Source organism: Ictidomys tridecemlineatus, chromosome 5 (assembly GCF_052094955.1).
Source record: "Ictidomys tridecemlineatus isolate mIctTri1 chromosome 5, mIctTri1.hap1, whole genome shotgun sequence".
Classification (NCBI taxonomy): Eukaryota; Metazoa; Chordata; class Mammalia; order Rodentia; family Sciuridae; genus Ictidomys; species Ictidomys tridecemlineatus.
The window spans coordinates 181,456,108-181,476,564 of record NC_135481.1 but is presented as its reverse complement, the minus strand read 5'-3'; the positions used below and the strand labels follow the sequence as shown (position 1 = coordinate 181,476,564).

The following is a 20,457-nucleotide window of genomic DNA, read 5'->3' as shown; positions in this document are numbered from 1 at the left end:
GATTGGTTCTGCCTGTGAAGGTGAAGCAGCCTTCTCAGGCTCATTTCCAGGAAAACTTCAAAGACAACCACAGCACCCACCAGGACCACACCAGTCCTCCAGGCTGCATCCCCCACCAACCCAACCCAGAGAGGTGGGCTAAGAATACCAGTGTGGAGAAGGCTGCAGGGCCCAGAACGTAGGTGCTAAGGACTAAGGGCACACACAAGGCCGAGAGGATGCCTACAAACATCCCACGTGATCGTGTCAGTCACAGTCAAGGTGCTAAACCAAACCAAAGAAGCTTATGTAAGAGCTAAGCACAGGGAAATGGGAGTCGGGTTGCAAGGGTGGTTTCTCCAGACCCAGGGGAGTGAGGTTATTTTCCAAAGGAGGCCACCTGTGACCACAGGACATCCTCCTGGGTTACAAGGTGAGTAAACAGGGGTGGCTGTCCACGTTGGCTAGGCCTGGAGTGGCCTCGGTCTCCTCTGCCGAGCTCTCTCAGCTGACGTCTTGACTAAACTTTCTTCTCTGTTCAACTCTGAAGTTGGTGGTGGCTGTTTGGAGCACTGGGAGGAGAGGAATCAGGAAGCCACGTGTGTAACGGCAGAGAATGCCGTGAGGGTTAACAATGTCTACCAGGGCTACAGACGTGGGAAGCAGGGGTGAGCACGCAGGGTGTGTGATCGTGCTACATCCTGTTCCCCTCAACCTGGCTTTCAGTACTGGCCTTCACCCCAGGGGTTGGAACACTCTAGTCTTCAACATAAGCATCTGGAATGTTATCAGACAGAGTGGCAAGACCCTTCAAATCCCAGGATTTCATCCAGACAACACCACAAAATCGCTGTGGCCTCAGTCAAGAACACCTGAGGCTCACCTGCCTGGGGGACTGGGGGGGTGAATGAACAGCTGGTGCTCATCCTGCAAAAGGGACTGGACCCAGCTCCTAGGAAGCTGTATGCTGAGCCAGCTCAAGAAAGGATGGCAGCCCCTGTAGCTGCCTGCCGGGTCTCCCACACCCTCCCTGGAGTAGAGGGAGATGCCATGCCAGGGGGAATTGAATGAAGTCCACTTTTGAAGGGGAGAGGGACAGAGTGCTGCCACCAGCTGACCCACCCCTCGCCACCTAGATCCAGAGATCACTGTCTTGTCAGTTCCAAGCATCTTGGGCTCCACATCACAACCAACATAAAAGAGGAAGGGGCCTCTGGTCTGATCCCTGATCAGATCTCTCTCCACTCTAGGAACCTCACAAATATCCCTAGCAAGCCATCTCCTCACCACCTCCACTACCACCATCCCCCCCCCCTTTTTTTTTTGGTACCAGGGATTGAACCCAGGGATGCTAACCACTGAGCCACATCCCCAGCCCTTTTACTTTTTAAGACAGGGTCTCACTAAGTTGCTGAGGCTGGTTTTGAACTTGCCATCTTCCTGCCTCAACCTCCCGAGTCACTTCCACGCATGCAACACGGTGCCAGGCTCTCCTTCCATCAGCTAGGGGCATTCTTTGCCAGTTAGGAAGTAGTTGAGGTGGGAATTTTTCAACTTTTCATAGAGATTATTCACTGAGGTTTAGAGGATAATTCCAAAGAGGAAAGGGCAATAGCAAGCATCGAGTTCAATTTGAAAGAGAAAGTCCTAAATTTGAAGGAGGAAGAAAGAATGAGACGAGAAGGGAGACAGCGAAGCAGAAATCGATTCCAATTAAGTACAGACAGTGAGTGCAGATGTGTGGTTCAAACCCAGGTCTAACTCCGAAGCCTTCGTACACTACAGCAGAAGGAGAAGAAATAACTAGGAAAAATTCTAAAGAACCATAAGGGTTTTTTTAAAGACCTTCCATGAGAAATGCAAGATTTTAGAAAATCCACAGTATTAACAATCAGAAAGAGAAGAGGCATTTTGGCTAAGAAACCAGATGGACCAATTTGCAATAGAAAAAATACTTGCAGAAACCAGTGTACAGCAAAATGTATGCTAATAAAACTGTAAGTGAGCATTGTTTAAAACTATGTGCATGAAATGAACCCAGAGAGAAGAGAATGTTCGATAAGAAGGAAAGCTTTAGGCACAATGTCCCTTCCACCTGTCTAGTGCTGTGCATGTGACATTGCCTGGAATCTTTTCACCAACTCTAAAAATGTATGTATTATCCCCATTTCAAAGAGGAGAAGACTGAGCCTCAGAGAGGCCAAGGCACTAGTAAGTAGGGGCAGGTGTTTCAGCTGTTTGCAGTAGGAATAGCCCAGGATCTGTGTGATGCGTCAGTGCCCAGGCCATCCACTAAGCATAAGTAATACCTCTCCTGCTTGAAAACACAATTTTTAAAAAGTCAGGGAAAATGGGCCACAGTAGCCTGACTGGTAGCAAGAAAGAGTCCTTGAAGGAAAATAAATAAAATCTATGCAGAGTAAGAAAAACTGATTAAAATCATAACTTCTCTTACTGTTGGAGCTGTCCTTGCTTTTGGAGGCTTGAGCCGGAGATATATGTATCTCATTCTAAATTCCATTAAATGCGCCTTCCAAATCCCTGTGGGCCCCGCCCCCACGGCCAGCCAGTGCGGAGAACTTGCGCACTTTCACTTCACCCCCCAGCTCCCAAGCCAGATTCCTAACTGCTCCTGCCCTCCCTCCTCTCCTCTCTGGGAGATGAAACTGTTAGTGGACTAGATAGGGAAGTTTCCAGATGCTCTACAGTTTGGTCAATAAAGTTTTCATCCAATATGCAGGTTTTGAAGTATGCATGCTGGATCTGCGACCTTGCAGGTCACCACGCGGAGAAGCGCTCTGTAGGTGACTGCAGGTACAGTACTACTTCTGTCCCTCCCCTTTGATCTCCAGCCAAAGTTCTTTCACTTTGATTCCCTCCTCTTGGGTATACAGAATGCTAAGCATACCTCTGCTTCCCTTCTTTCCTTCTAACAGGATAAAGTCTCCCTGAGCCAGAAGCCCCATCCCACAAAAGTGGTGTTATTATCGGAATTGAATTTATCTCCCCGTGTTACAATCTCAGGTTGCTCTGCTAACTTCTCCCAACGGTCTGATCTTCACCAGCAAATCACTGAACACCCTCTCTGTTTCAATCGGGTCACCAATGAATAATTAGTTAGGGGGTTTTCTTCTGGCAATTTTCTCTGCTCATGCATTTCCATTGTAAATTTAAAGCCTCATTCATTTAGTCAAGAGATAAGTATTTATGGCCACCTACCACATGCTGGGCAGTAAAGGAAGCTGGCTCCCAGGATCCCTGAATGAACAAACCTCCTGATCAGAGAGGTTCTGCTTTAGTCATGCTGGGCCAACCTTCCTGTGTATGGTTACTATGAACTCTAGACACGCCCTCCTCCGCCAAAAATAAATAAGTTCATTGGAATTCACTAGATTTGTTTGACCACAAGTGGCACAAACTGGAAGGAAGTCAACATGGAAAATAAAAAAATGGCACCAAGTAACTTTTGCAGGTTTGTGACTCTTTACCTGACGGAAGGCCCCAGTGGATGTAGTGGCTAAGCTTGGATAGAAAACTTCTCTTTCACCATTTGAGCAATTAAAGGATAGAAATCAAGTAATCGAAAGCTGGAGAGTGAAGAGAGATATCCCTGAAAAGACAAGAGTCACAGAACAGTATCCCCATATGTTGAGGGAACACTGTGCCCAAATCTCCCTCAATGGTAAATGTGCAGGGCAGACTCCAAGCAGTTCAACTACGGTCAAATGACCTGGACAAAGATTTCAGATGTTGTCCCACCCAAGGGAGACTGAATTTGGAGTTTGACTTGGTTCAAGTTAACAGCTAGATTTAAAAAAAAAAAAAAATCACTATGTTCTGAGAACCCAGAATCTCTTCAAGTCTCACTCATCCTCAGCTTTCAGGACATAATCTAAAATTACTAGACAGATTTTTAAAAATAGGAAATGTGACCCAAACTCAAGAGAAAAGGCCATCAATGAAGACTTATCTCAAGATGAACCAGACCTTAGAATCCACAGATAAGGATTCCAAAGCAGCTATCACAGCTTCACTCAAGGCTATAAAAGAAATTATGTTTGTAATAAGTGAACAGATAGGAAATCTCAGCCACAACATAGAAATGACAAAAAAACCAAAATAATGAATCAATTCAGCTAAATCCTCTCTGACACCTTGCTCTGCATCCATGTGAATTGTGCTTCCCACTCAGGATAGTTATATAGTCCTAATATTTATTTCAATGATCCCTCTTTTTAGCTTTTTCCAAGTGCCATGTTCTGAACAAGCTTCAAGGTACAAAAATATGACATAAAATTCTAAACTCTGGTTCCAAAGACCAGATCTCCTCTGACAACATCTATATGGTCATTTCTCATGTCTTCCCGTCTCTGTCAGGTTTTTAATATCTCTCTCTCTCTCTCTCTCTCTCACACACACACACACACACACACACACAATTGAAGTCCCACATGTCCTCTTTCCAGAGCTTTGTGATGCTTCAAGCTCCATCCCTCAGTCATTGGGCCCACGTGAAGCCTTCGGGAATGAGGGGCAGCCTGCCAGGTTCCATACACCTGAACATCTGTCCTTCACAGCAAAACACCTTCCACTGACTGATCAGCCAGGTCAAAAACTCTGGCTACACCTTCAGTAGATGAATGGATAAAGAAAATGTGGTGTATATACACAATGGAATATTACTCGGCATTAAAAGAGAATAAAATCATGGCATTAGCAGGTAAATGGATGGAGTTGGAGAATATGATGCTAAGTGAAGTGAGCCAATCCCAAAAGACCAATTGTTTTCTCTGATATAAGGAGGCTGATTCATAATTGGGTTGGGGGTGGGGAGCATGGGAGGATTAGGTGAATTCTAGATAGGGCAGAGGGGTGGGAGGGGAAGGTAGGGGGCATGGGAGTAGGAAAGACAGTGGAATGAGATGGACATCCTTATCCTAAGTACATGTATGAAGACACAAATGGTGTGACTCTGCTTTGTGTACAACCAGAGACATTAAAAATTGTGTTCTATATGTGTAACATGAAATGTAATGCATTCTTCTATCATATATAACAAATTAGAATTAAAAATTTTAAAAAAAAAACCTTTGGCTACAGACAGTGTAACATCCCATTCTCCAGTTCCACCAACACTTTTCAAACACATATTAGGTAGAAGGGTTTCAAACATGACTATGCATGGAATCAACTGGAAATTCTGGGCATACACAAGAAGACCACAGAGCAAGACTACTACATAGCTACCAGAATCATCTTTTTTTTTTTTAAAAGAGAGAGAGAATTTTTAATATTTATTTTTTAGTTCTCGGCGGACACAATATCTTTGTTGGTATGTGGTGCTGAGGATCGAACCCGGGCCGCACGCATGCCAGGCGAGCGCGCTACCACTTGAGCCACATCCCCAGCCCCATCATTTTTTTTTTTTTAAGGACAGTATTCGGTAGTTTCAAGGTGGAAATGACTGACAAGGGACACAGTGCTGCCACTGGATTGCTGGATGTCTCTTGAACATGCCCTGTTTGTGAAAAAATTCATTTACTTGGGATTTGTGTGCCTTTGTGTATATGTTCTTCCACAGTAAATCATTGCAATTTTTTAAAAGTATACTATGTCTGAGGGTCCCACCTCGACAGATTTTGGTTTAATTGGTCTGGAGTGCAGCCAGGAATCGACGTTTCTAGCAGCTCCCCCAGGTGGGTCTGATGTGCATCCAAGAACCACTGTGTCAGAACTTGGCAACCCTCCTCACTATTTCTTGGAGCAGAAAATGCTGCTGCTTCTCCAGAAAACCTAAATCAGGATGTTTTCTGGAAAACACCAGGAGACAACTATAACAGGCCTTCCATGGAAAAATAGGTGATATATTTCACCATTATAATTATTAACTTTTATTGAACATTTACTGCATTCCAAGAGTAAGCAAAGTGCTACACTATCCCATTTAACCTTCCCAACAAGTCTACATGACAGGTGCTGTTGACTCCCATTTTAAAAGGAAGCTCAGTGGGGTTAAGTCACTGCCCAAGGCACACAGCCAGAGAGCAACAGGGTGGGACCCTCGGACAGGGGTAGGGTTCAAGTCCAGATTGGCTTTGACCCTGAAGTCCCTGCTCCTTAGCCACCACCCAAACTGCCTCTCCAGTCAGTTCTTGGCTGCAGGACTTCACAGAGCCTTTATTTGCTAATGGGAACTGTGAGTTGCCAACACAAGAATGCGGATGCCCCAGTTTCCAAAGTCGTTTGCTTGCTCTGTCTCAGCCCATCATCCACACGGCTGGCAGAGTTTGCCTTCCTAGGCTGAGTCTGATTCTGTATTTCCCTTTTGGGGAGATGTGATGGCTCCCACTACCTGTTAGAGTCAAGCTCAAGCCCTCAGCCTAAAGTCCAGACCGCCCAGCCTCTGGCCTGGACATTTCCTCTTTCTGCCTGGCCATCCTAGCCTCCCTGCCCCCACCTCCAACCCTTAAGTACCCGATTTTCCAGCAACGCTGAACAGGCCTGATGGCTCCCACCTGCGCAATGGTACCAGCATCTGCTGAGACTCTACAATGTACCAGGAACCCTACGGCCATCCCCACAACAAGTCCTAAAAACCATCACCATTATCCCCACTTGACACATAGGAAAGGAAGGCTCAGATTAACACACCCAAAGTCCCAGCCAGGAAGCGGCAGGTCTGGGGTTGGACCCCAGGTCCATCTACACAGAGCCCATGCGGTTCTCTACACCACACTCACCTCCGTCCCCACACGTGTGGTTCCGTGGGGTGGCAACACCGTGCTTTCTCTCCACCTGGAAAAGGCTCCATGCTCCCCGAGAGCTGACTCCAGTGCTGCCCTGACAATATCCATCCTAAGTACGTTCCAGGCACTTGACTCACCCTGCCTCATCCAGACAATGTTGTCTCATTGCTCTTTATTTCACTTTATTTATTTTGGGGGTGCTGGGAATTGAACTCAGGAACACTCTACCTCTGAGCTACACTCCCAATTATTTTTTTTTTATTTTGAGACAGGGCCCTGCTAAGTTGCCCAGGCTGGCTTTGAACTTGCAATCCTCCTGCCTCAGCCTTCTGAGTCAGTGGGACTACAGGCGTGTACCACCGTGTCCAGCTCTCACTACTCTATATTTCCTCTGAACTCTTTATTTGCCCTCTCTAGATCCTCTCTCTAGTTCCAAGGCATTTGGCCACATCTCTACAGGGACACTTAATGCTCAGTTGAGTAAGTGTTGGCTTTAGACTGCCTCCTCCATTTGACTGGCTGCTCTTGGAAGACAAGGGATACTTGCTATTCACTCTTCATTACCTTCGCAGAGCCATCCAGCACAGAGGAGGTATCCAATAAATGGGAGAGAGTGGACGGGAGGGTGCGAGACTAAGAATTCACTAAGATCATCCCACAATCCCAAGTCCAGGAAGTGGCCCTTCAGCTTGGAACAAGTGCAGTAGCATCAAACCAGACAGAACAGATCTGGATGATGGAGGAAAGAAGGTAGACCACTAACTTCCCTTCCACAGGCAGATAGAGTAGGGATACCCTGGCTCACCCTCTCTTCCCTCTGCATCTCCACAACTGGTTCCGTGTATCCCTGCCTCTGGGATTTGTTATGAAAGTAATGGTTGGGCTCATTCCATAGCCCTGTCTCAGTTGATATTCTCAATGGCTCCTTGCCTTGTGTTGCTCTTAAGATGTCCCAAGTGAATGAAGAGATGTATGGGACAGGTAGGTCCCAACTAAGTGGTTAGATCAGCTATCAGATCCTTTTCTAAATGGACCTATTTTACAAGGCGCAGACAGATCTTAGGCTTGCTTATTCATGCAACACCCATCCAGTGCATCTGCTCTACGACAGGCACATCTCCTTGTAACCCCCAGGGTAAGCAGCATGTTTATGTCATCCACGTGCAACCTCCATGGGCCCCAAGGCTGTGGATTTTTTTGTTCATATTTTTTCAGTTGTAGTTGGACACAGTATCTTTATTTTACTTCTTTTTATGTGGTGCTGAGGATCGAACCCAGCATCTCGCACTGAGCCACAATCCCAGCCCCAAAGCTGTGGATTTTTAAAGCCAGCCCCTGATCTCTTGCTCCCTGTCCTGGGCTAGCTCTGCCCAGGTGTAAGTGATCAGCAACCACACCCACTACAAACTGGGCTGGGTGTCTGCACAGGCTCTCTCCAACAAACCACCTCAATAAACAGGGAAACTACCAAAGAGGCTATTTAAAATTACTCAGACTCCCTAACTTCTCGCCTCGCCTCTTCCCACCGGGGAGTGGTGCCACTTTTCTGTCTCTAATCAAGTTGTTTTCTTCTGAGAATTTTAAGTGCCCCCGACCCAATGCATTCCAGGACATGGTGCATGCTGTATTTTATGGAATCGTTGCAATGCTCATTAAAAGGGGGTTTATCAGACCACTGGATTATGCCTTCTTCCTGCACAAGGCCAACCATGCTGCTGTGCTCTTGTTTTATTCATCCACGTTTCTGCCGACTCCAGGAGATGGGATCAACGTGAGGACCAAGACTGGTTTAATTTAATTTTTATCTCCAATACAAAGCACAAGACCAGATAAAATGTGATCTTGAATATTTAACAATCTTTATATAGGCACATCATAAAATCTGAAAAAAGTAGAATCTGACTCAGAAATGTTCTCTTCTATGCAGGTTGAGCATCCCTAATCCAAATATTTTAAATTCAAAAATACTCCAACATCTGAAACTTTGGGAGCACCAACCTGACACCGTAAGTGGAAAATTCTACACACCCTCAGGTGACAGGGCACAGCCAATATGCAGGCACACTAAAAACAATGTGTCAAAGAACCTATGTACCTAAGGTATATGTGAAACATAATTGAATTTTGTGTTGGAATTTGGGTCCCATCCCCCAAGATATTTCACTAAGAACATATATGAAAATACACCAAAATCTGAAGGAGAAAAAAAAATGCTTCCAAGCCTTTCAGATACAGGATACTCAACCTGTACCTACCAGGCTGGCAAAAATTAAGCTTCCTTAAAGCTCAGTGTTGGAGCCAAGCATGGTGGTACACTCCTGTAATTTCAGTAACTCAGGAGGCTGAGGCAGGAGGATCTCAAGTTCCAGGTCAGCCCAGGCAACTTAGCAAGACCCTGTCTAAAAATAAAAAATAAAAAGGGCTGGAAATGTGGCTCAATGTCAATAGCAATGTGCCTTGAATTCCATCCCCAGTACCACAAAAAAAAAAAAAAATTCTCAGTGTTGGAGAAGAATGGGAAATAGGCAGCCACACTGAGGAAACAGAAATTGGTTTGGTCTCTTGGGAGGACAATTTGGCAATATCTGCCCAGTTTCAACTGTAATAAATTTTCCTTATGGATAAAATCATACCATTGTAGGAAGATACACACTGTACAAATGAGGATTTTATAACCTTATACATCTGCATTAGGAAAGAACTAGGAACTATTTCAACCTCAGCAAGGGACAAGAAAGTAAACGATGGTATTTTATTTTATTTTTTTAAATCACTGGAATACCACCCAGCCTTTCCAGGTCTGCTGGAAGCAGTGGTACACCCCTGTAATTCCACTGACTCAGGAAGCTGAGGCAGGAGGATCTCAAAGTCTAGCCCAGTTGAGGCAACTTAGTGAGACCCTATCTTGCTGTCCTCTGAACAGCCATTAATTCAGACAGCAGGGAGGGGCAATGGGGGATTAAGAAAGACACCCAAACATCAAGAGAGAAAGCTGGGATTAGGTGGGAAAAACTGATCTCTGGTTGAGAACAGTGACTCAGAGCTGTTTGGCATCTTTATTAAATAGGTTTTATCATCAAAAGGTGATTTGTGGAAAAGTTTCTGCAAAGCAGGCAGGCTTGAAGGTCACAGCACTGACAGACATCACAGTTATCTTGTTATGCTCAGAATCCCCTATCCCTGGGAGTTAGTGTCTGAGTTTCAAGGTCAAGACTGATAGCGCTGAGCCTTTGCACAGACTTTCCTCAGGCAGGGCATCACCATAGCAACTGGGCAATCTTAACCTCTACTTTAGCACAGGGGGTTCCCAGCACAAGCGCACCACAACCACAAGGCAATCAAAAACCTTGATCCACATCACTGTGCCCCATACTATCTCAAAATAAAAAGTGAAAAGGAGCTAGGGGTGTGGCTCAGTGGTAGTGTGCCCTGGCTTCAATCCCCAGTACCAAAAAAAAAAAAAAAAAAGACGCAGGCCTATGCATATGTGTTGACAGGTGCTCAGATACATTAGTTGAAAAAAGAAGCCTCAGAAGAGTGTGGCACAGATGCATTAAAACGAGAAAGGGATAAATATGCAAATGGATATGAGTTTGTACATGCATCTGAAATTTATGGAAAGATACAGAAAACATTGAGGGATTTTGTCTGGGGAAGGGTTTGAGTGGCTGGGGAAGACAGGGAAATTTTACTTTCCATTTTCCACTTTTCTGTACTGTGTGAATTTTTTATGATGTGCTTGTTTTCTTTTTATAATTAAAAAGCATAAAACATGGCAATAAGAAAACAAAAGCTTGATTTCATATGTCAAAGGAAACAAACAAATGACATTTTGGGGAGAGTCTTCCATATTTCCTAATAAGGCTATAGGTAATGTTCCTGCCTACAGGTGAGCTGAGGACAGCAAGAGTTCTAACGGGACCCTCGAGACATGGAAAGTCACCAACAAGGGCCAACAACCCTGAAGAGAATGTCAGAATGTGTACCTTTTACTTGCAACTGGATGACAGCAAATAAAACCAGTTCTGATGAAGACACTGAACCAAGAAATTCTGAGAACTCCCCAGCCTGGCACGGACACTGGGGATGCCCAGGTAAGGGATGGCTATAAGTAACCTGGTGAACAACTCAGCTGACCCCGCCCCTGGGAATGTACTGACACAGGGCTCTGCTCACTTGTCCCTTCTGCTCTATGGCCAGCTATTACTCCCAGAAGCTGACTTTAAAGATAACAATGCAATAGTAACAGTTGATACATGGCAAGTACCTCTTTCACCACAAGCAAAGACGACCTGCTTCATTGTATCCATATCATTGTACTACTGTCCATCCTGTTTTACACCTGGGGAAACCGGAGTTCAGCAACTGAAGCTAAGCAAGTGACTTCTCAAGATTGCAGTAAGTGGTGGAGACAGTAATTGAACCCAGGTCTGACTCCAAAGCCAGTCAGGGTCACTTCTAGCCTCCCTCTCCCATCTGAAGAAAGGACTACAAAAAAAGCACTGCCAGCCAGGCATGGTGGCGCACACCTGAAATCCCAGCGGCTCAGGAGGCTGAGGCAGGAAGATGGCAAGTTCAAGGCCAGCCTCAGCAATTTAGCAAGGCCCTGAGCACTTCAGTAAGGCCCTCTTTCAAATAAGAAGTAAAAACAGTCTGCAGATGTGACTCAGTGGTTAAGCACTGGGTTTAATCCCTGGTACCAAAAAAAAAAAAAAAAAAAGGCACTCCCTGAGAGAAGGGACAACCCCACAGAAAAAAGGGCAGCATTTCTGTGCAAAGAAAAGCCAGAAAGTGAAATAATTAAGGGCAAGGGCCTTGAAGCCAGAGGTGCTTGATTCAAGTCCTAACTGTATGACCTTGGGGATGTCCTTGAACCTTTCTATGCCTCACTTTCCTGTGCAATAGTAATTAGGGTGGGAATAATGCCACCTGATTTGCCAGGAGAATTAAAAGAGTTAAATAGACAGTGCTCATAATAAGTACCAAATGTTAATGATTATTACTAATATTAAGAAAAGTTCACCCTTCCCTCCAGGCAGAGGCAATCCTGCAGGGAGCAGAGCTTGGCCAGTGGAGCACAGGCTTGGTTTTAGCTTCTCCCTTAGCCCAGTACCCTTGGGCAGTACCTAGCTCTTCAACCCTAGCCCTGTCCTGCTGAGCAATTAACCAGTGCTTGGTGCCAGTTCTTCCTCCCACCTTCTCCTCCACCATGTGAATCAGAGTCACCTGGCACACCTTTTTAAACAAACAGATTCCCCCACATTGGCTGATTCTGACGCAGGTATGCTGGGCTAGGGCCCAGGGATCTGTATTTTTAACAAAAGCCCCAGGTGACCAGTTGACCTAGGAACAGTGTGTTCCTGGACACATGTTTTCGGAAGCACTAGAGCTCATCACACAAGTGCTGGCTGTTTCAGCTGCTCCCTGAGGCCAAGCATCCCGTCTGGTCCTAGGTCTGGGCACACAGCAAAGAGGTGCAGTAAACATCTGCGACTCTGCAAGCCAGCCAGCAGAGCAGATGGCTGTGCAAACAGGCACACAGGCTGAATTTGCTTTTGTGCTTGAGTGGGTCACACCAGGGACCCTCACCTGTAGGCTTAGAGTTCTCCAGCTTGCTGCTACTCAAAGTGCAGTTCACAGACCAGAGGGATGGCACCCTGAGAACCTACTAGAAACACAGAAGTTCTGTCCCCAGCCCCACTGAGTCACACTCTGCATTCTCAGAGGAACCTCAGGGTTTGAGGCATACACCCCAGGCATACATCCTGACCCCTTCCCCTCATCTGCATAAATTCTAACCCATGTGCACATCTAATGGGGGCCAATCTTGTCCTTCAAACTCCTACAGAGACCTGAAAAAAACAGCGTATTCTTTTCAATAGCCAGATTCATGCTCAGCAACCAGCCGGAGGCTCAGAGGGAACCATTGCTTTAATGAGTTATTTATTTCAAAGTCCATATTAAAATAAGTCTTCCCAATAAATTATTTAGAAAAAGAGAGAGACAACGCTGGCCTCTATAATTCTGGGCGTAAAACACTCCCTGCCTTTAAACACAGTCTCAACCCCTGCTTCCCTACCCAAAGCCATCCGAAGACATCAAACAGCAGAAGAAAACTAGCACCTTCTTCCTGTTGGCCAGGCGACAAGACATCAGGCAGATTTCACGCCACAGCTTGACCTCATCAGTCCAAGGCCTATCACACCGCTGTAAACGGCAGTGGAAAAATAGCCATTCAGTGGGCTTCCTTCAATCCACCAGAAGGGAAAAAACAGGAAGCTATCACAGCTGCACCCGGCCTGACAAATCCCAAGGGCCCAGCGGACAGGGCGTTTCTTGTCAGCACCTACATCCCCCAGCCCCAGCAGCCTACTTGTTCAGGCTAAGGTGGGCCCTGCATCTGCATAAGCAAATGCAGAGATGACTGCAGCAAGGATGCGGATCAAAAGGCCCCACACACCTGCTGGGGAGGGAAGACAGTGCTTGGTCTGAATCTCTTTGGCCTGCATTCCAACTGGCTGTTTGTCATTCAGGTTCACCTAAATCTCTTCTGCCCATTCAGAATGTCCCGTAAGCCAAACCCCTGGGGCTCCAGGGCACATAGGCCTTCCAAGTCTTCATTCCTTTAATGCATATTGGTTGTCTCCTGGGCGCTGGGCATCACACTAGGCAACTGGGGACACAGGGCTGAATGAATTAGACAGCCTCTGACCTTATGGGACTTACAGTCCAGTGGAGCTTTCTCAACCTTGGCACTATTAACATTTGGGCTCCGATCTCTCTCTCTCTCTCTCTCTCTCTCTCTCTCTCTCTCTCTCTCTCTCTCTCTCTCTCTCTCTCTCTCTCTCTCCCCCCTGTGGGAGGCTGTGCTGTGTACTCTAGCATATTTAGCAGCATTCCTGGTCTATATGTGCTAGAGAGATCTTTGGTCAGCAGCTCCTGTCCCCCTGTGCCCTCCCTCCTGGGTTGTGACAACCCAAAACACTTCTAGATGTTGGTAAAGGTGCTGTGGTGGGGCAAATTTTCTCCAACTGAGAACCAGGAGACTATAAGAATACTGACCACCATAGAACGTAACCCTATAATCATAACTAAGTACCACGGAGGAAAATTTGATGGACATTGTACCAATGTTACCTACAACTTGAAAGCCAGACATTTTACATGCATCTTACAATCCTTAGGACAACTCTGAATTGTGCATGTGTGTAATATCTATAGTAAATATGGCCTAAATTTCCAGATGAAGAAGAGCCTTTTCCAAGGCTCAGGAAGTGAAAAAATCGCCCGAGGCCCTAAAGCTGGAACCCTAGACCTAAACTTTGTCTCCATGTAAAGGAAACTTGAGCCTTTGTTTAGATGCCTTCTGTAAAGGGCAGGGTCTGAGGTCATGTGATGTTCTGAGCAACCATCCTAAAAGACTCATTCCTCCCTGGGGCCACTGTGGGGCTTGGCCACCACCTGCCACATCAATCAGGCTGCAAACTGCCTGCATCAGGGCACATTTGTGGAGCACCAGTGGGCTGAGGAATGACATTCTAGATTCCAACATACTCAAGAACACCTCCCCCCACAAGTACCTGCACATAGCAATCTCCCCAAAATCATGGCAGGTACTCAGAGCACACCTCACTGTGACCCATCTCCAGAGTGCCTACTGACCAGCATCTGAGGGTACAGCATGAGACAAGCCAGACTTTCTGCAGTCAGCTTTAGATATTTACCAAGAGCATGAAAGAGGAGGTGTGGGGCAGCACAGGGCAACTGTGGAGACTCCCCACATGTGATTTCTATACGAGTGGCATGCATTTAGCAATGTGCCTCAGTTTTCCCCTCCATGAAAAGGACAGGTGCATCACTCCAATAAATTGATACAAGAACTCAGTGGCAATGCAAGGCCATGAACATGACCAGAAAGGCATCTGGTGCAATTTTGTGATCAATAAGGGAGTCGGGTCAGGACACTTCCTCCACCCATACCCACTCCTCCATGTGAGACATTGAGTCCCAGGAAGAAAGAAACAGGTGCAGAGGTCGGGGAAGCATCTCAGGAAGAGGAAGGGGACCTCTGTGCTTCCTAAGTGGAACCCAGGGAGGAACAGCGACTGCACTGGCAAACAAGCTCAGGCCAGTCCTTCGTCCCGTGCAAAAGTCAATCCTGAACTTTCTCCGATGCTACAATCAAGACAGCCCTCCTCAGAGACCTGCCACCTGACAAGGCCACCGTGTGCCTGCTTCGGGTCAGCGAGTGTTTAACCATTCAAGGCCCTTGGCAGGATGGCCTCTGCCTCCCCCTAGGCCAGGCCTCCTAACCCCTGCTCCCTCACACTTGGTGCTGGCTGGGCTCCAGCTGTGACTCCCGCCCACAGCTCTCCAAAGACACCAAGTGCTCTCAAGCTCATGTGCTGTTTTACATGCACAGCCGCTCTCCCTGCAAGAGCTGCCACCCCTCCGGTACCCACCACCTGGAAAACTGTCACTGAAGGGCTCAAATATGCTCCTACAGCAAATTTTGTCCACCTGTTATTGGTAATAATAGACTAATAATAATAGCAACTAACATCTGCGAGTACTTATTCATGTCTAGAAGGTCCTGAGCTAAGTTGTTACCCACATGGTCTCTTTTCTCCTTGTATCACCACCTTCAAAAGGTAGCTTATCCACAAGACAGGTAAGAAATCTGTCCGTCATCACTCAGGGATGAAATGGCAGCTTGAAGGTGCACACCTGGTCAGCTTCAGCCCACCTGTTCTCCCATGCTCTTAACTCCTGCCTCTTGCTTTTGAAGCTTTGCTTTCACAGGGTCCTTACTGTCTGTCTCCAGGCCTGCCTCTCCCCCAGATGACAGCCTGAGAGCTGCCTTGGTCATCTTGAAACCCCTTGCTAAGCACAAGGCCCGGAATGGACTGAACATCTGTTGAAGGAATCAATGAGCCCCTGGAAAATGATGGCCAGCTGAGAAAGGCTTAAGTGGATGTTCAGACTCTGTGGGGACAGACTCATGCTGGACTCAAATTCCCAGGAGAGAGCCCCACCCTCAACCCAGGAGTCAGGCTCTAGGTTTTCCCTGTCCAGATAGCTAGAGGCAGAGGAGACATAATCAAACTCCCTGAACAGGAGGAAGCAGGGCCTTTGAGAGCTCAGTGCAGGAGAGGAAATGGTGGTGATGGTGACAATGATCATTTCCTGCATTCCTCCTGCACCAGGTGATTTACTAAGCACTTTATATGTGTAAGATCTCACATGATCCTCACAGCCTTATAAAGTAGGCATTAATATGAGTCCCATTTTTCTGGATGAGAAAACTAGGGCTCAAGAGAATAAGACCTTTACAAAGGGTCCCAGAGCTTTTGGGTTTAGAGTGTAATGTCACCTAGACCTGTCTGGCTTCCTTGCTCTTCATACTTATGGCTTTCTGTAAAAGACAGAATGCCTTTTGTGGAGGCCAATCTCTAAGATGTGATGGGACAGAGAAGTTTGTACCAGTCTTGACTGGGAGGATGCCAGTTGGGACCCCCTGTCTACTGAATGCTATAGGGTTCTGGGGACAGGGAGTGGGGTGGCTATGTTAGAAGAGGTGGACAGAGGCAGGAGTCCTGAGAGTCTAAGCACAGCATGGAATCAATGCATGTGCCTTGACAATCTGCTAAACCAGGCTGGCTCGGCCTCTGTTAGAGAAATTTCACTCTGGATATGGAGCTGGTTTTGAGAAAAACCTAGGTCAGACTTTTCAAAGAGGCCAAATGAGCTCAGCAGAAAGTTCTAGCCTTAAGGGAAAAAATGCATCTCTGCCTCAGCGTCCCCCTCAGGCTTCCAAAAAGAGTTAACAGCCAGATTAGAATTTAACCTCCACTCTGGCTCAATTAGCAGAGAGAACAAAGTCTGAACAGGCCCCAGGCATCAGCCTTGCCCACCGTGTACTTCCAGGCCAGGGACAGCCCAGAGAGCGACAGGAATCCGGGCCTCACCAGAACAACAGAGCTACAAGTGAATGTCACAGCAGGAGGATACCAAAAGAGGCCAAGGAAAGACTGAGTGGTCTTCCTAAAGGAAGAGACTGGGATGAGCTAGGGAGACACTGTTGGTCAGACCCAATTGACAAGCAGGTACCTTCTTGAAGGTCCACAGTGGCCTGGACAACACCTTGTCTGAAATAGCCTAGGGACTGGGGCAGAGAACATGGGATTTGGGTGACAGGTGGGAGAGAAGGGGATGGGGGATTGTGTGGGAAAGGCCCTGTGAGCAGGCAGCACTCTGGAAGGATTCACCGGCCCCCACCGCCTCCTGCAAGCTGGCTCTTTGTGACAAAACTAGGGAGAGAGATGCAGAAACTCCCCCAGCCCCTGCAGAACCACCCACTAGGGCTCCACTCCTGCACCTGCCTAAGAGACACGCCCAGCTCTAGCCAGTATTGAAGGCGCCAGCGTTTGCTAGGAGGGCTCACCTCCCATGCTCCACTGCACCAAGCACTTCGCAGGCCCGGCACTCATCATCCCCACGGCCTAGGTAGCCCCATTTCATAGAGACCTCTGGGGCTCAGGAGGCCAAGTGCCTTCCCTGCCCGCGGGCAGACAGTTAGTCGCTGGCTGAGCTGAGAAGCTTTGTTAGCAGCCTGAAACGAGACCTTTCAGATGGAAGGTTTTCTCCACCAGCCGCAGGAAATGGCAGGGCGCACAGGGAAGTACCCCCGCGGACCGAGGCGGCTAACTGCAGGCCTCTTCCAGAGATCCCGGCGGGAAAGGGCGCCTGGTACCTCGGGGCTCCGGGTCCTCCACAGAGGGCGATTCAGAAGCGGCACCTGGTGCTCGGAGCCGCGGGGAACTGGTGGGCGCTTCTGACAGCCAGAACAGGGGCCCATTATGTGGAATCTAATCACATGGGCGCGCAAGCAGCTCGGCTTTCGGTTCTGAGAAGCGCTTATGCAGCCGCATCTCTCTCCCTCCGCTCTCGAGATTTCAGGCAGCGCCGGGTCCTGGGCCTGGCGCGTGGCGGCGGCGCACCGCAGGCTCCAGGAGGGCCAGATTCACAGCTCGCCTAGGCTCAATTATCCGCCCGGGACTGGGAGCCGCATCAACAGCATTTCCAGGGAAGCCGCAGGCCCGGCCCGGGAGGAGAAAGCAGAGGAAGGGAGTCTGTAATCGGAAAGCAGGCGGATAGCGAGCGCCGCCCCCTCCTGGCCCCCCACCCGGGGCGACTTGGGCTCTCCAAGTGACCTTGGAGGAGACCCCTCTGCGCGACCTCTCCATTGAGAGGATCGTACGGCTTCTGCCCTAGGCGCTCCGGGGCGCTACTCCCTGCCGGAGCCGACGCGCGGGACTCGGCGGCAAGGCAAATAGCGCTCCCGGCGCCAGGGACCCGGTGGCCAGCGCACGGCGGCCCTGGGGAGAGGCCCGGCGCACGCCTCCCGGGGAACTAAAACGCGGGTGTCTGCCCTGGCCGGCCGACACCGGGGATCCCGCGGCGGGGCAGGTCTGCTCGCCGTGGCACCAGCCCTGGGGACCTTTCCCGCCCGGGCAGGAGCGCTCTCTGCGCCCTGCCGCTACCTACGGGGACCAGGCGCCACCACGCGAGGGGGCGGCGCCCCCATGCCCAGTCCAGAGACTGGGCGCCGGTGGTGTTTAGTGCTCTGTGGCTCCCGCTGGGCATTGCTACCCCCGCAGTCAGCGGCCCATCAGTCAGAACCCACCGAAGACCACTCCCCACCAGCCCCAAGATCGCGCCACTACAACCCCAGCCAACAACCTGCCAGTGCACTCCTCACCCCAGCCTAGACATGGAGGCTCCAGACGCGGGAGAACGCCCCACTCCATCCCCAGTCCTGAGCTCTAGGTACCTGCTTTTCCAGTGCCCCCCACCAAATTACCTTAAGTCCCTCGTCCTCCACCAGGTTATCAGAAGCTGAGACCACCTCCCCTTCGCCCTGTCAAGCCGCAGAGCGCAGGGAGGAGGCGGCGCAGCCGGGGAACTCACCCGTTCTCTTGAGCCCTGCCCCGGGCGGCTCCCGGCCCTGGCTCAGTCAGTAGGTCCCCAAGCCACAGCTGCTGGTGCGGCGACAGAGCCAGCTCTGCTCCGCGGCGAGCCTCCGCGCCGCCTTTCGGCTCCTCCCCCGAGGCGGGGCCTGAGTCTCTGGCGTGGGGTGGACCGACTCAACACCAGCCTGCTTGTAAAGGGTGTCAGTGCTCCTGGCGTGGGGGCCTCTTTATGAACAAGAGGAAATTGAAAGGAGATGAGATGGACTCTTCCTCCCACCCGCTCCCCCCATGGAAAGGAGGAAGTCAGGAATGGCATTCTTGCTCCCATTTGACAGATGGTATCATGAAGCTCCAGAAGGAGTAGTAACCTGCCCGAGGTCACATAGGATAGTACCAGTGCTCGGAAGTCAACTGTCCTACCTGGAGGACCCTCGCGTAGCCTGTCTGAAGGCTTCACAGGACGTCCAGGGACGCGACCAGGTCTTGCCCTAGGAACAGGTCTGTGGGGACAGGTCTCCCAGCGGAGCAGAGCAAGACAAGTGGGAGCACGTGGGCTGTGACCTGCGGTGTGGGCTAGCATCATATCCTCTTTCTGGAAAAAGGGGAGGTAAGTGAAGGAGGAAGGAAGTGGTTGTACCTCGCTGACGTCTGCCGGTTTGAAGATGTGCAGGATCTAGACCTGGGCTGCTTCCCTGAGATTTCATGCTAAAAATACAAACGCAATAAAATAAATATGCAAAACATAACGGGTGGCTTCTTTCTCTCTTCGAACCAAGCCTCTTCTGGGGCAGAAGGCCCTGCACCCTGTGCCTTTCTTTACACAATGAATTTAACTATCTTTAAGTTGCTTTTGAAAACCAACCCTCCTCCCCCAAGGAAGAAGAGAGAAAGTTAATAAACACAGGGGGAAAAAAACCCAACCCAAAACATTCTCTGGAATCCACACTCCCTGAACAGTGGCCTTAGAACAATAGAGTTCTCTTTTCAACAAAGGGCTTTGTTTCCTGAACTTTCCTCCGCACCCAGATTAGAGCCTCAGGCACCCTTGGGCCAACCAGCTGAGGGGGGTGGCAGATAAAGTTTAAGTTTGGGGAGTCTGGGGATCTATACTGTTAATTTGATTCCTCTCCTTTGGAGAACTCTGGGTCACTATTTGTGAGCAATATTCTTTTGAGACTGAAGACATCACCTGAATTTAAGTGATTTCTTATTTGCTAAGAAAATTTAATAACTTTTCTTGAAGGAGCAAAAAAAAAAATGTGGGTTAGGCCTATTCTAGGGCCACAGGCCCTTCCTGATCCCCTGAAGACCTCCTTCACTTGCCCTGTCTCCCTCTCAGTTCAATAATAATCCAGTTGTGAATGACACTGTTTGAGTAGGAGCAATTAGAGAGCAGAGCAGGTGGGAAAGACTTACAATGATGTTTAAAATAACCCAGGGGACCATTGTTCTCTGCAGAATGTTTCCATTGATTTATAATGAAGAGCTGTGGGCTGAGAAGGTGATAATCCATCTCTCCAAGGCATGTGTAGAACCTGGAGCCAGTGTCCCTGAAATGACGTCTTCAAGGGGAGGGGATGTCCCAAATCCCCATGTTGTGCTGTTCATTCACATCTCTCATGGGGTTGATATCGAGAGCTAAAGTATACTGTACAGTAAATTGGAGGGCTCACACTTTCTGATTTCAAACTAAAGCTACCATAATCAAGATAGTGTGGTAAGGGTGAAAAGATCGACACATGGGTCAATGGAATACAACT

At 48.5% G+C, this 20,457-nt stretch overlaps 1 protein-coding gene across 4 annotated transcripts in view; it reads right to left on the bottom strand.

The window, feature by feature from the left end:
* The window catches only part of Ppp1r16b (protein phosphatase 1 regulatory subunit 16B), a 101,799-nt gene extending 82,947 nt beyond the window's left edge, over positions 1 to 18,852 (bottom strand). For 2 of the 4 annotated variants that reach the window (XM_005329839.5, XM_021729497.3), the window contains exon 1: positions 18,696 to 18,852. The gene's annotated coding sequence lies outside the window, so the exon portion shown is untranslated. Of the gene's footprint in view, positions 1 to 17,478; positions 17,501 to 18,588 lie in introns of those variants that run through there. The other 2 variants (XM_040276169.2, XM_078051778.1) reach the window with 2 other exon arrangements.
* Between the last annotated feature and the right edge of the window lie 1,605 nt (positions 18,853 to 20,457).